At 41.6% G+C, this 20,419-nt stretch overlaps 1 long non-coding RNA gene across 1 annotated transcript; it reads right to left on the bottom strand.

Annotated features, from left to right (window-relative positions):
• Nucleotides 1-1,407: 1,407 nt before the first annotated feature.
• On the bottom strand, nucleotides 1,408-17,565 carry LOC109285426 (uncharacterized). The gene is made up of 3 exons (XR_002093162.2): nucleotides 17,455-17,565; nucleotides 2,513-2,665; nucleotides 1,408-1,619 (listed from the first exon to the last, which is right to left on the bottom strand). It is a non-coding gene; the product is annotated as an uncharacterized LOC109285426 (long non-coding RNA).
• Nucleotides 17,566-20,419: the final 2,854 nt, after the last annotated feature.

The following is a 20,419-nucleotide window of genomic DNA, read 5'->3' as shown; positions in this document are numbered from 1 at the left end:
GACATTTCTGTTCCAGGACAAACACAAGCCCAACCTGCATTTGTTCTAGGACAAATGCAATGGAAAAGGAGTAGCAACAACAATACTGCACCCCAGCCTTCTTTTCGCATCTAATGGGTGAGTTTTCTTGTACTTCTGTACAGGAGACCTTGGGGGCTATGTTCTCGTATCCCCCGCAAAAGACAAAATCCGTGAATAAGGCACTGTGTTCATGAACGCCATCTGCCCCCAGTGGCTGGGGGAGGGGGGGGGGGCGGAGGGGCAGGGCATGGTTGCACTGGTGATGGTTTGACTGTGGTGGCGGTGGCGTGAGTCTGGTTCCAGCGGTGGGAGCCTGGTGGCAGCAGCAGGAGCCCAGTGGCAGCAAGTGCAGAGCTTCTGAGGAGCTCCTTTAAGTGTATTTAAGATGGGGGTTCGGTATTCATGAATATTTGAAACCACGAATGTCAAACCCATGAATAGCGATGGTTTCCTGTATTTAAATGTAGATAAGCCAAGTTCTACTTGTAGAGGAGGCTGGCCAATCTGAAGTCCAGGATTCATGACTCTTCTCGTGTACTGAGTTTACACTGATGCCAACAGAAGAATAATGTTTACAAGACTAGAAGAATATAAAGTGAGAAGAAGTTGTCAAGTTGGGATCATGCATGACTTAGCATATTGTAAGAATGGTAGAGATGTCACAAATGTTCTTGCAACAAAGAACAATTATTGAATATTTGCTGCTACAAGAAAACCTATCACGGTATTCTGTCCAAATACTAGAGATCCTTTGTAGCACTCTAGTCTGTAGGAAGTTACATTCTTGGATGATAGTTGACTTAACCAAGGCCCAGACAAAATAAATAAACAAATAAGGTTTGAATGAATGGAAACTAATGGAAATGTTCCATTCCATCAGGTTCTAGAGTAGACTCTTGGTTTGTAAACTAAGGAGCAAATATATCTGTTTACCATAAAAACACAGCTTTGTATACATTAAGGGTTATTTTTTCCACTTTCTGTTGGTATGAGTTAGAACTAAGTTCAATTATATATTGTTTATGGCTTTGTACTACATTCCAGATACATGCTGAAAGCAAAATACCTATTAACAGAAAATAATGACATGGAAATAATACTTTGCAATAACTTTGCCACCGTCATTCTGTTCAGGGATTTTTTGTGGGTGATATGTTTAAGGGAGTCCTTGCTCTTTTATTAGTTTAGTTATTTGTACTAAGTAGAAGAGGAGGAAGATAAGAGCAAACTTTTGATGATTTCAATTGAAATATTAAGAAGTGCTTTTCTGAGCTGGGCAATGCTGCTTGCAGAGAGACGGTGCATACAAAGAAAAGTACATGCACAAAAAGAAAGCAGTCAAAACTCTGTCACTGAAAGGTTACACTTTATTATTGGCAAGCTGAATCTGATTAAAAATATGATTCCCCACAGGCATCTAGAAAATCATTAGTTTCAAACTATTCTAAAATGCATAGTCCCAATTAAAGACAATTCTCTAGTTTCTCCTCACTAGAATTTAGCTAACATAATTATTTAAATATTATCATTTCCTATGGCACAGTAAATATTGCTTATTTCTTGAGCAGTTGTCTAAATGCTGTGAATCAGTAGTGCATCTGAAAGCAAAAAAAAAAAAAAAAAAAAAAGAAAAAGGAACACATAGCTGTGACAGATTCTCTAAAACAAGAAAAACCTTCAGTTTGCAGAATCCAATAGCAATGTTAAATGGTGACAGTATCACTATTCAACTATTCACTATTAATTTAAAAAAATGGATTAAAGTATAATAGGATAACAATTATCACAGGGAAAAAGTTTTGGTGAAGGAAGTTTAGCTAGGAAAAGGCTTGGGGAAAGTGGGTGCATCTACATGTGCGTCCCACTGTGCACTTGGTACTGTAGTCATTTAGTACTTACTTTAGCTTTAGTACTGCTTTAGTACTGGTGGGTACTAAATGACCACACAGTACCCACCAGTACAGCACAGTCCTGGCAGTGCAAGGGTTGTTTCCAAGCCTACTGTGCAGTAGCTCATTGTAGTAGTGTCACGGTCAGTGCCCGCTAGCGCTATATTGCCATAGCGACTAGCTACAATGACGTAAGATCTCATGTAGATGTGCCCACTGTGTACTTATCCAAAGCTCAGGCAAGCCTCTGTAGTATTTTCCTCCCACATACTCCTCAAGTTCCCCTCTTTCATCTCTACCCAGTGAAATTATTTTTTCTTTGATCCAATCCTTTTATTAAAATGTCTATCAACTCCTCCTCCAAAACTCCCAATACCTTTTCCACACTTAGCATCCTGATTTCTCACATCCTTTTCCCCAGATCCTCCTCATCTCCCCTAATCATAGATCCTTTTAGCTCACTTCAAACTCCTGATTTTGTTTTTAAACAAAATAGTGTAGAGATTTTAGTTCTAGCAATTCCTTTCATCTCTAGTCAAATCATGCACGAACCTTGACTTCCTGAAGTTAGAACTGTCCCAGATAACACCATATTAGCTTACCTGGGTGTCACGTTTTTGTGTACCAACATCTCCCATGAAGACTGATCACGAGCCATAAAGTTCATTGCCAATAAGAAAACTTCTTCTGTTTCCAATACACTCTCCCATTTTGTCTTCACACACAAGTATTTCAGGATTGGGGATTCCATATACCTACAAACAAATGGCACTGCTATGGGCACACATATGATCCCGAATATGCCAGCATATTTATTTATATTTAAAGCCTGTTTCCTCTCAGCTGATTTCTCATCCTTCTGATCTACCTAAGGCAGGTGGGCAAAATACAGGCCAGATTCAGCCCACAAAGGGATTCCATCTGGCCTGTGGCAGGTCCCTTGGTCCCACCAGGCACAGGCACAAGCGAGAGCCCCAGCCATAGTGCATATGGCCACTCCTGCCATCCCTGGGTGTATGGCATGGTGGAGGTGGATAGAGCATGGCTTGGTGCTTGGCTTCCTAGAAGCCCCTGCAGTGGTAGTTCACTTAGACTGGCTGCTGCCACTGAACCCAGCCCTACTGCCCAGCCGCCTTGGCCTATTTGCCCTGTATCTACTGCCAGGGGGCACTGGATGGAGCAGGTGGGTTTGCGGGTATGGTCTCCATGGAAACCAGCCTAGGACCCCTAAGGGCAGGGCACAGTTGGCCATGCAGATAGGATGGGGCTGCAGACAGGCAGGGAGCATCCAGGACTGAGACAGGTGGCCAGGGGCTAGAAAAGGAACATTTCAAGGCTGGCACCTAGGGCAAAGCCACCATCTGCTACCCGCATGTCCCTGCCTGTGGAACTGGCACCCATCACAGGGACATGTGGGGAAAGGATCATGGCTCTGCCATGGGCGCCAGTCCCACAACGTCACCTCCCTGTGAGCCAAGCCCTGCTCATCCATCCTGTTCTTGGATGCTGCTCTCCAGCTATCCTTGGCCCCATCCCAACAGCTGAGCTAACTGTGCCGTGCCCACAGGGGTTCTGGGCTGGTCTCCATGGAGACCCCACAAGCCTGCTACATGTGGCACCCCCCCAGTGGTAGGTGCAGGGTGGACAGGCCTGGGGCAAGATAGAAGCAATTGCCCTCCCTGCAGCTACACTGGTCTGGGTCATCACCCCACTGTCCAGCCAGCACCCCACCTCCAGGTAAGGTCAGCCCCTCCTCCCAGCCCACAACAGATCACCAAAACTCCTTAAGGGGGCCCTCCAGCCCAAATAATTGCTCACTAAAAGATATATTGATTACATATTGCCACCAGTGTATTGGAAACCACCTAACCATCAAATCTGCCTTTACCACCATCTTTCATCCCAAGCACACCATTAGTTCCATCATCTACAGCCAAACTTAATGTTATAACCATATATTTACAGTTTATATAAAGACTTTATAAGAACAATTCATATTATAGCCACTGACCAGGATGTACCTTAAGGATGTGGACAGGTTCTTACAATTACAATACTATCCTAAAACAGTAGCCAACCAAATCACCAAACCCGACTTAGACTTCACTCTAACCTCCTACAATACCAAACCTAGGACAGGGATGACAGGGTCCCTCTTGTTGTCACTTCCAGAACTAGCTTGAACACTTTAGATGTATCATTAATGACCTCTAGCCACACCTGGGAAAGGATGACGGTCTCAACATAGTCATGAGGGCCTATCCTGGCTTACAGGGAAACCCTCAATCTCAAATGGAGTCTCACAAGCAACAAGATTCCTAATTCCCAGTCTCACTGAGGTGCTAACCCCAGCAACGGACCCAGATACCTTCCATACCCCAACATGAATATTAGACCACAACATTACTGGCCCAAATATAGAGATTATAACATCCAAGATTCACTTGCAACTACAAATGTCATGTATGCTTTCACCTGTTCACCGTGCCCCTCTACTATCTACATTGGACAGACACTGTAATCCCCATGTGATAGAATGAATGAACACCGATCTCCTATCAACTTTAAAAAGACCTATAGACCTGTGGATGAACACTAAAATCCCAGGACACTCCATGACTGACCTAAATGTGGCTGTGTTAGCTTATAAGGTGCAAATCTACTATGCCTTCTACCTGACTTCAGACTAACATGGCTAACTACATCTTTAAGGTCCGTATCCTATATGATTTTACTGTAACAGGTGACCCAACAGAGGCTGCATCTACACATGCATTTTACTGCTGAATAGACTAATTAGCTTCAGAGTAAATCATCACCATCTACACATGCGATGGTATTAAGCTGCAATAAATTAATTTACACCAGCATAAAATAGTACTGTTGGGGATAGTACAATCTTACACTGGGGTAACTTACTGAGTTTAAATGCACATGTAGATACTGACTGTGGATTTAAATTGCACCCAGTCAGCCCAGTCACCCATGGGCTAGATGCATGCCTGCCATCTGGACACATGGCTCTGCACTTTCAGCACCCTTGTGCCCCAGCCAGCCCCTCTTCTGCCCTATGCTGCCACCCAATGCCTGGGACTGACCCCCCAAGACCCTTCCAGCCTGAGCCTGCTCCACCCCATTTCAAATTGCTGCTGTCCCAGGTGCTTGTATTGGAGTAGTTTACTCTGGCTCAAACTTCTCCAGAGTTTGTTGTTTCACATTAATTGCACATGTAGATGCACCCAGAGACTGCCAGACCACCTCAACAAGTTATAACAAAAGTGGAAGGTATGTTGTAGTTTACCAGTCATGTGATCTTTATAATTTAAACAGCTTGGGCAATTTAAATAATAGTATCCATGCACTTTCAAGACCATGTATTTCCACTGATACAGCAAATATCACTGCTTTTTACTACATTTCCAAATTAGACAGAGAGAAATTCCAGTGTTATAAAGAATATTATTTAATTTTTCCCCTGTCAGTGTTCTTTTTAGGGGGCTATTTAATACAAAGAAATAAAGAAGAAAATTACAGAAGGAGGTGCTGTTAAGATACCAGTGTCCATCAGAATTAACTTGTGTTACTAATTCTGAGGTAAGTTATAGGTGGGTAGAGGACCTGTTTTGAATGTAAGACTCTGTTCTGCGAGCCCTAGAAGGTTAGACAAAAGTACTGCTCCAGCTTAAACATTGTCATGTTCCATATCAATGCATTGGCAAACAAAGCAGGAGAACAATACTTTTGACATTTAAAAAAATGGAGTGAAAGCAATTTTCACCATATATTCAAAGAATCCCATCATATAAGGAAAGAAAATGTTAAGGAATTTGTAAAAATATTCCTTCTCCTCAGAAGTATGAGAGGAAAGTCAAAGTACATGTACCATTAATGCAGTGGCTAATCTAATGAAAGCATTAATTTCTCACAGGCAGAAAGCACCAGCCAAGTGAGAACTTAATGATGGGAACTGGGTGGTGAAATGGGAGGCAGAGAGGCAATGGATGGGAATGCTAACTAGGACTGGATGGTGAAATGAAGGAAGTCAGCTACTGAAGCCGCTAAAGGATAAAATTAAAATGTAAAAAAAAAAAAAAAAAAAAAAGAATTTAAAAAGTAGTAAAGAGTAATCAAATTCTCATGTTTTAATACATTGGGATTGGGATTTGGAATTAGGATTGAGACTGGGATTGAGTAGCCCACCATCACAGGGACACTGCCCATGCCCCAAGGGGAAGCCCCAGCTCACGGCGATCCTGTTCTCACCATCTACCTTACTCCCTTCTCCACCCACCCTAGCCTTCCCATCTAGATTGATCTGTGTCCCTACAAGCTGCCCAATCAGGTCACACCCTTGGGCATAGGAGGGGGAGATAGCTTGGTGCCAGTACCGTCCACTGGGCAGTAGAGTTCAGGGGGAGAGATGAAGAGGGGACACTGCATCCTGGGATGTTGGAGTACTGCAACTTGGAAAGCTTATTTCTGGGAAGTGGCCATGCATTTGTGATACACAAGCTAAGTAATACATATCAAAGATAAACCTGCCCTGAAACAGCATATCTTTAAAAAGCCTAAAGGGTGCTTAAAACTAGTTTACATGTCTTAATGTGTGGACAATCCAGGGGAATAAGAGCTCCCCAAGTCACCGAAAATCAATATGTAACAAGGCCCTTAATTTCTCATGATCATATCTCAAAAATGGAGGAAGTGGAAAGAATGTGAGGGAAGAAAGAAGAAGGTGGAGAAGACACTGTGCATTGGAATTGAAGCTGCATCCTGAATCTAGATAGCAGAAACAATGTATCTTCAATGTCATGGGAAAGAAATGTTCCACAACTGCTAAAAACACTAGGACTGCCAGCCTAATCTGGCCTTCAACATAGGTTGGCAGTTTTAACTCCCATGTTCTTTAAGCTTGCTCTAAACAGCTAGGGTTGAATTTTGATAAAACTGCACTGGTATTAACTACTGAAATTTGGAATGTGCACAGAACTGCTTGAAGTCATTTTGTTCAAAATTTCAAAAAAAAAATTAAAGCATTTTGGAATTTTTCACAAGTCAAATTTAAACAATTGTTTAGGAAAACTGAATTTTAATATGGAAATTTCTAAATTTAAATTATTTTAAATATATTTTATTATTTTAAAGTTACTTCATCGTTTGTCATTAAAAGTCCAGAATATTTATAGTATGAACATATAACATTGTGGCAGATTGGTTTTATAGTAACATTTCTGGGTTCAATGTGTTCATGTTATAATAATGTTGCAGCATGTATCAGTTTCCCATAATAGCTTGTACATAAAAAAAGAAGTAGTTCATTATGTTTGAAATCAGAGCTGTGGGGGTCATAGGATGATACAATCCTAGAAAATTAGCATTGGAAAGGACCTCAGGAGGTCATTGAGTCCAACGCCCTACTCAAAGCGGGACCATCCACAACTAAATCATTCCAGTCAGGGCTTTGTCAAGCCAGGCCTTAAAAACCTCTATGGATTCCACCACCTCCCTGGGTAGTCTGTACCAGCACTTTATTACCCTCCTAGTGAGAAAGTTTTTTTCCTAATATCCAACCTAAACCTCCCTTGCTGCAACTTGACACCATTGCTCCATCTTCTACCATCTGCTACCATTGAGAAAAGTCTAGTTCCATCCTCTCTGGAACCAACCTCCAGGTAGTTAAAGGCTTCTATCAAATTTCCTCTCAGTCTTCTCTTCTCCAGTTCCCTCAGCCTCGTCTCATAACTCATATGCCTAAGCCCCTGAACCATTTTTGTTGCCCTCTGCTGGACTTTCTTCAACTTGCCCACATCCTTTCTATAGTGGGGGCCCAAAACTAGACACAGTACTGCAGTTGTGGCCTCACTAATGCTGAATAGAGAAGAGTAATTACTTCCCTTGATCTTCTGGCAACATTCCTACCAATACAGCCTAGTATGTTGATAGCCTTCCTGGCAACAAGGGAACACTGTTGACTAATTTCCATCTTATTGTCCACTGGAACCCCCAGGTCCTTTTCTACAGAGCTGTTGCTTAGCTAGCCAGTTGCCAGGCTGTACTGGTGCATGGGCTTGTTCTGTCTTAAGTGCAGGACTTTGCACTTGTCCTTGTTGAACCTCATGAGATTTCTTTTGACCCGATCCTACAAATTTGTCTAGGTCTCTTTGAATCCTAGCCCTACCCTCCAGCATATCTACTACTCCCCATATCTTTTTGTCATCCATGAACATGCTGAGGGCACAATCCATCCCATTTTCCATAAGGTTAATGAAAATCTTAAACAAAACTGGCCCCAGGATCAATCCCTGGGGCACTACACTTGATACTGAAAGCCAACTACACAGTGAACCATTGATTACTAGCCTTTGAGCCCAACAATCCAGCTAGCTTTCTATCCACCTTATAATCCATTCATCCAACCCAGATTTCCTGAGCTTCCTTGAAAGAATGCTGTGGGAGATGGTATCAAAATGTTACTAAAGTCAAGGTGTATCATGTTCACTGCTTTGCCTACATTCACAGAGCTAGTTATCTCATCATAGAAGGCAATTATGTTGTTCAGGCATGACTTGCCCTTGGTGAATCCATGCTGACTGTTCCTTATCACCTTCTTCTCCTCCAAGTGCTTGGAAATGGATTCTTTGAGGACCTGCTTCATGATTTTTCTGGGGCTAAGGTGAGGCTGACTGGTCTGTAGTTTCCTGGATCCTCCTTTTTCCCTTTCTTAAAGATTTGTACTATATTTGCCCTTTTTCAATCATATGGGACCTCCCCTAATCACCACAAATTTTCAAAGATAATGGCCAGTGGCTCTGCAATCACAGAAGCCAACTCCCTCAACACACTGATGCACTGCATCCAGCTCCATGGACTTGTATACATCCAGATTTATTTTCTAAATAGTTCCTAACCTGTTCTTTCACCACTGAGACCTGATCACCTTCTTACCAAACTGTGCTGGCCAGTGCAGTAGTCTGGGAGCTGACCTTGCCTGTGAAGACTGAGATAAAAAAAGGCATTGAGTACCTCATCCTCTGTCACTAGGTTGCCTCCATCATTCAGTAAGGAACCCACACTTTCCCTGACCTTCCTCTTGTTGCTAACATACTTGTAGAAACCCTGCTTTTTACCCCCCACATCCCTTCCTAGCTGCAACTTCAATTGAGCTTTGGCCTTCCTGACCTTATCACTCACTGCATGCCTGAGCAAAATTCTTGTACTCCTCCAAAGTTGTTTGTCCAAGCTTCCACTTATTGTCAGCTTCCTTTTTCTCTTTGAGCTCACTGAAGAGTTCTCTGCTAAGCCAACTGGTCACTTGCCACATTTGCTCTTCTTTCTGCACATTGGGATAGTTTGTTTCTACACACTCACTAAGGCTTCTTTAAAATACAACCAATTCTCCTAGACTCCTTTCCCCCTCAGAATGGCTTCCCAGGGGATTCTTCCCACTTCCTGAGGCAGCCAAAATTATTTTTTCTGAAGTCCTTACTCTGCTGCTCTCCTTTCTTCCTTTTGTCAGGATCCTGAACTCAACCATCTCATGGTCACTGTTTCAAAACTTGCCATCAACTTCTACATTCCGCACCAATTCTTCCCTGTTTATGAGCAGCAGATCAAGAAGGGCATAGCCCCTAGTTCATCTCTCCAACACTTCTACCAGGAAGTTGTCCCCAGTACTCCCCCAAAACTTCTTGGATCAAAAGGTGGATCCTATCTCTTCCTAGCAAACATTCTTCTTGGAACAACATTGCATGGTAAAAGAAGCTGAAACCCTGCTGGTGACACCACCTGCACAGCCATTAATTGATCTGCAGGATGTGACTGGGAGGATTGAGTAGAACATGACCTGTGCCCCCATCCCCTTCACCCTTGCTTCCAGAGCCCTGTAGTCACTCTTGATCTGATCAGGGTCACCCCTGGAAGTGTCATTGGTGCCCACATGGATCAGCAGGATGGAGTAGTAGTCAGAGGGTCGGCTGAGTCTCAGTAATCCTGCTGTGATACCTTGGATCCAGGCTCCAAGCAAGCAGCCGACCTCCTGGGACAACAGGTCAGGCTGACAGATGGATCCCTCTGTCCCCCACAGAAGGGTGTTTCCAATCATCACAGCCCATTGCTTCCTTTTCATGGCAGTGATCCCAATCCTCCCCACCTTAGAGATTCCTGGCCACCAATGAGATGTACTACTCCTCCTCTATTGCTAGCACTCCATATCTGTCCTCCAGGCAAACCACTGTGTGTGGGGATGACAATTTCTTCTTACTACCAGAAGAAACAAACTTCCAGCTTTCACCTCTCTGGGAGTCTGTGCCCTCTTCCTTTTCTAGCACCACCTCTGGCAGTCCTTACTCCACAGTCCTAGAGGTTTCCTCCAGCATGGAATCAATTAAGTCCTCATGGCAGAGGATACTTTGGAGCCTTACAACCTCCTCCTGTAGCTCTCTTGCCTTCTTCCTGAGAGACACCACCAGAAGGCAGTGCTCATATCACAGGCACTCCCCCACTTGCCTGACACTGAATGGAAGCTGCATTCTGCATGGCACCAAACCAGGACGTGGGTAGAAGCCTCAACCATGTGTGGTCCTGCCTGGACAGACACCTCACAAGTGGAAGCAGAGAAAGTGCTGGAAGTGGAAGTGGCTCTGGATTGTAGCATCCTCCAGCCATGTCTCTGGGTCTCACTTCCTGCCTGTCTTTCCAAGCAGACCTTCTCTAGAAAACTCCTCTGTAGCTGGCCTGCTTGCTGTTCCTTGATCTGAAGGGTTACCTTTTCCCTGCAACCTTTTTCCTCTCATCAAGCTTACAGTGAAGGAATATGAGACAGTTCCCAAGAAAACTCCTTGAATGTTCTTCATGGTCCCTGTAACAAAGTCCTGGCTGTGACTCTGTTACTTAGAAGAAGTAACGGCTGAGGAGGAGCAGCACAGCGGGGAAACCAGAAATAACTGACCCCAGGGAACCAACAGGCACCCAGAAGGAAGAATAAGAGGTAGAGAAGATGGCCCAGAGTTGCCTGTGAGCATGGACTAAAAGGGAAGACAAACCAAAGAGGTTGATCAGGAGAAACTGAGAAGCCCCAACAGGGGCAGAGATCGCTATCCTCTCTGCAGACCAGAACCCAGGATTGCTATGGCTTGACAGATCGCTGCCTACCTGAAGGATCCGTTCTACTGGTGAGTCACGGGGACACAGGAGGGAAGAGGCAACAGACAGCGGTCCGGAGGGGATCAAGATTGGCAGAGAAAGAGAGACAGAAAAGAGAGATAAAAACGGAGCTAGTGGAGAGCTCTGGAGAAAAGATGCTCCGTTTGTGAACTCAAACCGCAGCTAAGGGGGAATCCCCGGTTCTGGAGTTAATTGACTGCTAACAAGATAAGTGATGGCAGAAGGTCATTTAACTGCTAGCCTACACTCCGTATCCAACCTAAGTAATTGCTGGGTGTCTCCTGGTAATTGGCCCTCGGGTAGGGCATTCAGGGACAGAGTGAAACTTCTGTAAGCAATAAACAGGCTCGTTAACCCTAGATCGAGCCAGCATGTTTCTTTCTGCGGGTACCGGCTCTTAAAATCTCTTCCTCCCCAGAAATTATTAAATATCAAAGTCGTGGCAGGTGGGAATTGTGGGAAAAGCCAGTCCCAAGGACAGACATGCTGACAGTCCCCTTCTATAGCATACATGCAACCCTTGTTCCCCCTGCTTTACTCATGACAAATTGTGGTGTTTTTCATAATTTGGGCATTGTGCCCATTAGTTATATGACTGTTTTTCACAACATTTAAAGAATTAGTTAGACAATACTTGCTGAGAATGATTTAGACAAGAATAATCTTGCCCTTATCAGAATTTGGAGTAGGTCAGACATTACAATTCACCCCATGTCCTGAGTCAGATATAAACTGTGGGACCCCTCCTACACCATATCTACAGGACCAGTGGCAGAAGAAAAAGCAGCAGGGCTAGCAGTAGAGGTGATTGGGCAAGTGGCCACTTGCCATGGCTGAGGCAGCAGGCCCAGTAGCTGCAGGATGGGAGGGGTTCCATCAGCACAACCCTTACTCCCCCCCCCAGGTATGATAACCATGTCCAATAGGGTTCTGGGACCTGGATTCTGTGAACAGCCCTGTGCCCTCCTAGTTATAACCCCAAATTATAGATTCATAGATTCATAGATGTTAGGGTCGGAAGGGACCTCAATAGATCATCGAGTCCGACCCCCTGCATAAGCAGGAAAGAGTGCTGGGTCTAGATGACCCCAGCTAGATACTCATCTAACCTCCTCTTGAGGTTAGATTATTATCTAGCCTACCAGTAGCCTACTGGGCCCGGTTGAGAGGCTCCATGGATGGGATTCAACCCACAGGCCATATGTTTGATATTCTTTAACTAGATGATCTGCTCAGGTCCCTTCCATTCCTAGTTTTCAATTATTCTAAGTGTTCTGTTACTGGACAATGGGCCCTCAAGCATCAAAGAGTAAATTAGCATATTCTGGCATATCAAATGGACCCCAGCCTAGCACCTGAAGAAACTTCCTGTTACTTCTGCTGCCAGGGAGGCAGAAAAGGACAGTGTAAAGAGAAAATCTTGTAAAAGGAGAGACCTAAAGACAAGGAGGAGACAGTGAAAAGCAGGAAGAGAGAGTCTTGAGAGAGAACAGCACAGGTGTGACCTTAGAGATACTGCTGAGGATTTTGTCTGAATCTTGGAGCCCAAGGACTCTGCCTGTGGTACTGCTGTTGACCAATAAAGTTTTCTTTTTGTTTTAAGAACTTCCCACTTTGCTACATGCGACAATGGGTGCACTTTGTCCTCTTGAAGACTAGGTCTTCTCCAGGATATGAGCCAGAACGTTGGGTCCTGGAGTCCAAGAAGCCAGGGGCTTCCCCTTTCAAAAATCACATTTGGTTTCCTGAAAGAGCCTACACAAAGAGCTGGGGGTCCCAAGCCAGTGCTCCCCTAGAGAATCTATGATTAGGACATCCAGTAAGAATGTAGGTATACTTTATTTTAATTGTATATATTTTTCATGGTTAAGGACAAGACTCAGTACTTCTTTATATTAATTGAAAGAATCAAATTGTTTCATTACTTCACTAACAGTATTCTCTACTAAGGAATAAGAACAAGCTCAGTCAATCCATAGAGTGACAGCTTCCTTTCTTTAGTAAAAAATAATAAAATAAGGCATGAAACTAGGTACAAATAATATGAAAAATAAGTCAACATGAAATTTCAAATTTTTCCAAAATAAATTGTTTTTTTAAGACAAATTCTGAGGAAACTTAACTGAAATCAATATAATTTCATTAAATGGTTTAGTCAAAACTTTTTTTTTTTTCCTGGTGCAGAATGATTCTGATCAAGATGACTGCAGGTCAAAGGCAGAAGCTCCAAACCTGTTCTGTTAACTGATATCTAGACTGTTTCCTCAGTCAGCTTGAATTATTTTGTTGTATTGTGCCTATCATTGTGGTATCTGCATAACTCTAATACTCACAGAACAAAATGAAAACAAGTGTAGTTTCAACTATGCATCTCTTAAAAAGGTTTGTACTGAAATTGAAAAATGAAAAGAAATAAATCAAGAAGTGCTGACATTTAAGTGTAGATGTTCATATTGAAAGTGTTATAGGCCAGGTACAGACATTATACTTTTACTGGTACAAGTGATCAGAAACCAGCCTATACCCATAAGAAAACAGAAGTTTGGCACACAAAATTGGTCCATACCTATAACAGAACAGAACTGCAGCACACATATACTGGTTTAAAAATGGCAGAACCCAGTCTAAGATTTGCACCCCACTTCCACACTCCCCACGCACACCAAAGGGTGAATGTTTACCACCAATCTAAACTACACCACTTACAGAAAAGATTAATTCTGCCTCTGGCTTTTTTAATGTCTGTACCTATCTGTAATGTTAAAATGTCATATGAATTAGTAACAGTTATTTAGGAACTATTTGTGTATCTTTAGAGCCAACAGTGAATGATTAAAGTACTAAGGGAGTGTTTCTATAGCAACTCCCTTCATGTTCCAGCATAACATGTGTTATTAATACAAATACACGCTCATTGCTAAAATGTGGACCTGATCCTTTTGGGAACATTGTTGACATCTAAAAGGTTACACCAAGACTTCAAAAGCAAAAGCATTTAAACAGAGTAGAAGCTGTCCTGTTTGCTCTATAACATGTTATTCTTTTGCTGTATGGCAATGGTTCCCAAACTCTGACAGATTGCGTACCACCAATTTAAAAGGATCAACCTTAAGTACCTCCAGATGGTGTGTGTGTGTGTATGGTAAGGTGTGTGAGGGATTTGTGAGGTGGTGTGGTGTGGCTGTGTGTGTGGGGGAACATAGGGTATGTTGGGGGGTTGTGTATATGTGGTGGTTGTGGGGACAGGGTATGGGTGCGTGGGGTTTGTGGGGTGAGGGGACGTGGGGACCCTCTGAACTCCCCCCATGATGCAGCAGCAGGCAGGGGTGCTCAGGGCACTCAGGGCTCCCAGTGAGGCGTGTCTCTGGCCAGCACTGCACATGGCAGTGAGGGGTGCATCCTCTGCTGGGCCATCTGTATCACTGGAGCTCCGCACACTCCCCAGGCATGGGAGGGAAGCCCCATGCACTGGAGCCAGCTGCCTTCCCTGTTGCCCAGGGGAAAGCACCTGAGGATTCCCTCCCACACTGCACAGCACTGGTGGGGAAGACAGCCAGCTCCAGCATGTGGGGCTTTCTTCCCATGCTAGGTGAGTGCAAGATCTGCACGTGCACGCAAGGAACACTGGAGATACAGATGGCCTGGCAGAGGCTGTGCCCCTCACTGTGATGTTCAGTGCCCACCAGAGCCATGACCCTCCAGGTGCCTGTGCCAGGCACAAGGGCCTTGATAAGAGAGTTGGCTTATTTTACTTGAACCTTCTCTCACTGAGAATGAAGGAAATCAACAAGAATAATCTCCTAAGAATATGTGACCCTCTACTTTTCACATTGATTTCAGCGTACATTCCTCCGTACAATGCTTTTATAAATGTAGTGTTCTGTGTTGGCTGCATGTCAAGGTTGCAAGCAGGGGCGTTTAAATATTACTCATATCCTCCTTTAAATGGCTCATTATAGGGTGTTTGTTTTTTTTTTAACTTTGTTATTACTACATGGATTGTAATAGTCTTTGGAATTGCATTTGAACACGTAAATGCAGCTTTATAATGTCTTGATAAAACACTACTACCCTTTTCTTAAGGCTGAAAAAACAGAATGAATAAATGTAAGTGGTCATTCCAGAAAAGATTAGAAAATATAGGTTTAATATTTCAGCAGTAATATCTATGGAATGGCAAAAGTGATTATTTCCTGTATTTGCATGGTAACTGTGACATTGGCAGTAGGAGTCAAATGAATCCTTGCCTGAGATGAGCACGTTATTGCTTAGAATTGATTCAGTTGATATAGGTACACATTTGTGATTATTTTGACCAAAAAACAAAAAAAAAGGAATGAGAATCCCAGCCCTAGTATTTGGTTTCTTTGATTCACAATCCTGTGAATTTAAATAGTCCATTGAACTTTTTTATGTTCTCTTTAGCCTCTCTTCTAGATCTGTGTATATTGACCTCACTCTATTCAACCCAAGAATACAGCAATCATTCCACTGACTTCAGTGTAAGTCCAAACATGTCCCTTACCTCAAGATTTGCTAAACAGTTGAGAAATAAGAATTACTTTAGGTAAATCAACAGGAATGTCTTGTCCTCCTTTTGCATTTCAATGTTTCTGCTAAAAAATATTAACTTTGTAGCTGATGCTGACAGCATAACATGGAGTATTTACCCCCCAAATATATCTACCTGAGTACTAAGGAAAATTAGTTATACAAGCATTTTGCTTTTCTTTAAGCAATTGCTATGATCACACTTTTAATTAAAATGCACTTCCTGTATGCATTTCTATTTTGTATATTTGTTTAGACTTAAGTAAAGCTGCAGAAGGCAATGGGATGCTTAGTCTGTTTATAATTAAATAATTTTCAGACTGTTTATGTAGTGTGGAGAGAAGCAACTATTATTTAGAAGTAACTGTTATTTATAATTAACTTTTTATCTTTGTCTCAGGATAAAACTGCTGTGTTTCAAATGGACTCCATTTATCATTTCATTTTGATTTTCTGTAATGATTGCTTTTCATAAAGAGAATGTTTATTCTTTCATTTCACTTTCACTTCCCACCTATTTTTTAGCTTCCACAAAATTTAAGGGCACAAGAATTGCAGTACGTAATCAAATTCAAACACTTATCTCCTTATGTAGAAATAGGAGAGATGCAGGAACATCCTCAAAAGACATGAGTTAATAAGCCTTCCCTTTGTAAACATTTAAATATGATTACCTGTATGTTCACATCAGTGGGACTACTCGTTTCACATGCATCAAGTTAAACACAGAAATAATTGCAGCATTGGAATTAATGTTTGGACCATCTAATATTTTGTAAATGATTTCCCTGACCAAAGCAATATCAATTTGTATGTGTTACACAGCTATTAAAAGAAATGTACTATTCCTTGGCATAACAGTTTTATTTATGATTTTCGAGGGATAATCTTAGGTTTTCAAAAATATTGCTGATCTAGCAGCCTCAGATTTCAACCTTTAGAAACATAAGAAAATAAAATGCCTAAATGTATTTCTGTGCTAGCTATCTAGCAAAGATTAGGTTTTTGAGGAAATAGCAATGCTGCTTCTTTTGTGCTGAGGGAGGGTTGGCAGGTGTGGCAGGTGTTAGAAACATAGTTGTGTAAGTGATCTTGGAGACCTTGAGAACCTCCCATGTGCTGTATTTAAAGGGACCATTACAGGAAAAAAAGCACATTTTGACTCTTTCCTATCTGACTGCAAACACGTTTCTTCCTATCTCACTGAAATATACATAATACAAAGGCAGATGATATTTAAAAAATGAAAACCTCTCATAAATATTTAGATTTACTTAGCTTGTTAATGCAGCACACACTTATTTCACTATCCTTGAGTAATGTGGGGGGAAGTAAAATGTGCCACATTTATGTCTTCAACTACTCAGGAGTAAATATCGTTGAGTGAAAAAAAAAAAAAGAAAAACCCCACACAAATTACAAGGATAAAGCCTTTTTAGCAGAAGTGTTGGATATATTTAAAGAAACATTTTCCTCTGTGAGACAAAAGATTCAATGCACTCCATATGAAACTTGGGGATATGCAACCCCACTTCTGGAGCCACAGAATACTTAGACAGTTTATTTCCTATCTTTGTAGCAAAACATTCTATGAAACCTTATGGGTGGCATTACACTTACTATTAAGCAGCTACCTCAGTTGCAATGACTCCTACCTTTCATATCAGTAAGATATTGAGGTCATGCTCACGCCAACCTGATATAAGATATAATTTCAAGTGGTCACTGGTCTTCTCTTAAGCAAAACAGGTCTTCCAGAGGTAGACAAAGAGAATGTATTAATTTGCTAAGAACAGGTTCCTACTAACAGGTTCTTGCAGCCATGTCTTACCTGTACAAGCTGAGGCTCCACTTCCTTGAGATACTTCCTTAACCATGTTTGTCAATCTCTTGAAGTGAGTTGACCTTATTTCTACATTTAGCAGACATTAGATGTTGTTATAAATTCAGCTAAAATAAAATAAAACAACATATCTTTTAACAGAAAGCCCTGTTCTGTCCTGTACTTCATCACTCAACAGTGAAGTTTCATTAGCAGTACTAATATCTTAGTGTTAATTTGCTATTTTCTTTAAACTACTTAGATTGCATTTCTTCCACAAAAAATAGAAGCATTTTGAATATTATTTATTTGCAGAATCTGGATCATAATCTGAAGAAGTATTTTTTAAATTGTTGGAAGAACCAACGCTTGTTATTAAAATTAAGAATGGAAGAAGGAAAGAAATATCATATGGTTAAGTTATTATCCAAAAACTACAGAGGCCCAAGCTCACTTCCCAGTTTTGCCACATACTACCTGCATAACCTTGGGTAAAGCCCATAATCCATCTGGCATAATTTCCTAATGGTAACACCACTTCCTTTCTGAAAATCTTTGGACTGAAGTCTTTTCAGGGCAGGGGCTGACTCTCACTATGTACAAGCACAATATCTAGCATTATGAAAACCTGACCATGGCAAAAGACTGTAAGGGACCATTGTGCTACAACTAAATAGTGTTTGTAATAGGACTCAATGCACTGGTCACATTGCTGAGACTCTAAGGACTTGTTGTGTTTCAAAGCCAATAGTGCTCACATGGGCATAGTTTTGAAAAATGCTCTAATGTTGTATAACTTGGGAATTTTAGTTCTCCATACTGTTAAGACCATGTCAGCATTTCTGTTATCTCATTTTTCACAGGGCTATAATTAGCATGTACAAAATTCACTTGGGGCTTAAACTTAGCATACAAGGTCTCTTCCCTAAGCAAAACTGCTTGCCAATTTGTAAAGAAACAGCTTAAATTAAGGTTTACCAGTGCAAAAACCAGAAGTTGATTACTGTTCTGATTTGTCCTTGTTCAACAGGATCCTCTAATTTGGCAAACCCTGGTGGAAAGAATTGCTGGGAGGAGCGGGATGGGCAGAGCTGCTGGGGAAAGAAACTTATCTGACTGACCTCATATGCTGTATCCTCATGTCTAACAGAGTAGAAGACAATGCTGTGCAAAGATATCAGTCAGCTTCCAGGCACACTGGAAGTAAATATAGCTTTATTAGCCTAGAGGAAGACCTGGGTTAAAAAGCCATGCTTCTTAGAGCTAAATACCACCAGTGCAGGACCACACTAGAAACCTGTGCTGCTTCCCAGTCCAGTAGCAGGGCTAGCCTGCATTAGGCATGCCCTTCCTATTGTCCTGAAAGCCCCTTGTAACAATCCACTGCCTTTACCTATTTTTAATTTAATCAGCACACTTTTTTATAATCTTACACAAACTAAGCAAATATGTACAAACATGTTGTAAGTACAAGGTTGCATGCCCAGGCCTCCTACACAATCTTGTTCTCTTCAACAGTTTTCTTACCTCTTTTGCTTTGCTTTCCCTAAGGGCTATCCTCTTCTACTGTCCCATAAAGCCCCTTATTCTACAGAAGACCATGCAAATACTTAACTTTGCCTGCTCAGTATTTCACAAATTTTGTCCCACTAACTCCAAAGGGTCTACTTGCATGGCAAAAAATGCACACTTGCATAAGTTCTTATTGTCAGGGGGCTTTAATTATTTTTTAAATAATTTTTTTATGGGAAGGTTTGTTCCACGATGGGCTACATACATCTATAAAGTTACAGTAACCATTTTAAACTTTTTTTAAAGCTATGGTTCATATATTGCCATGAGGAACTTTGAACACTATTTGCTTGAAAGCCCTTTACAAGTTCTAGAAGCCACTACTATATTATCCGGCCAACAAGTGAATTACCATTCCAACTAACACTGAACAGAAAAACTAACTGGGGAATCTGAGCAAAACTTTTTTTTTTTTTGTAATTTGTCCTAATACAATAATTTGCAGAAAATTGTAAGATTTTTTCTGGAAAGGTCAGAAACTGAGGGACCTGCAAATGGAAGCTTATTTCAGTTAGCTTTTGGAAGCATGGCTACATTAAACCCCACCAGTAATTAGGGCCAGGATAATAACCTGATTATGCCTCAGGTGAGACTAACATTCTGAAACAGATTGACCTTACCCAGCTGATTTAAAGACATAAATGCAGTTGTCCCACAGGAATGTATAGATCTGGACCCTGAAATGCAACAAGAGTATCTGACTTTTGTCATTCTGTCCCAAATCATATGACTGGAGCACAGGAAAAAAGTGCAAATTCTTCTGTGCTGGACCATATTTCAGTAAAATGTTAAAGAAAATTAGGAAATACCTATTGCCAAAAATAAATAAATAAATAAATAAATAATGTCTATAGCACATGGTGTTTGCTTCAAGATGTCTTATTTCTAAGACTTCTTTCCAAACAGAACAATTAATAAACTTAGGCAGAAAAATGGCATCAGGTGGTTTCTGGGAGATAAGAAATGAGGTTTTGGAAGAATCACTGAAGTTTACTCATGTTGCTGAACCACTCTATTATGAATAAGAACTATGAACCAGACCTATAAAAGGATATCAGCATTTAAAGTAGGACTTATGTGGAATGTTGCTGCCTAAAACACAAGGAACATGAGCCACAAACTCTTGCTTAACTGCTTATGTACCTAGAGGAGCTCAGGCTTCTTGCACATACACAGAACCTGCAAAATGTTAGAGGATGGCATAGCCTAGACCTTCTCATATGCAATCCAGTCAGGTCTAGCTTGAGGATTATCCTGAATATAAATCTTTTGACCAAAAAGCATGCTCAAACCAGGCCTATCATAGACCAACAGTGCTGAAATCATCACGTAACAGGTTCCAGTGGTGTTGCCAACACTGCCCACCTTTATTATAATAGCTTAGTTATTAAAGCATTTGCTT

The sequence above is a fragment of the Alligator mississippiensis genome, chromosome 1 (assembly GCF_030867095.1).
Source record: "Alligator mississippiensis isolate rAllMis1 chromosome 1, rAllMis1, whole genome shotgun sequence".
Lineage (NCBI taxonomy): Eukaryota > Metazoa > Chordata > Crocodylia > Alligatoridae > Alligator > Alligator mississippiensis.
The sequence above is the reverse complement of the archived record's forward strand: the minus strand, read 5'-3'. Positions and strand labels throughout refer to the sequence as shown.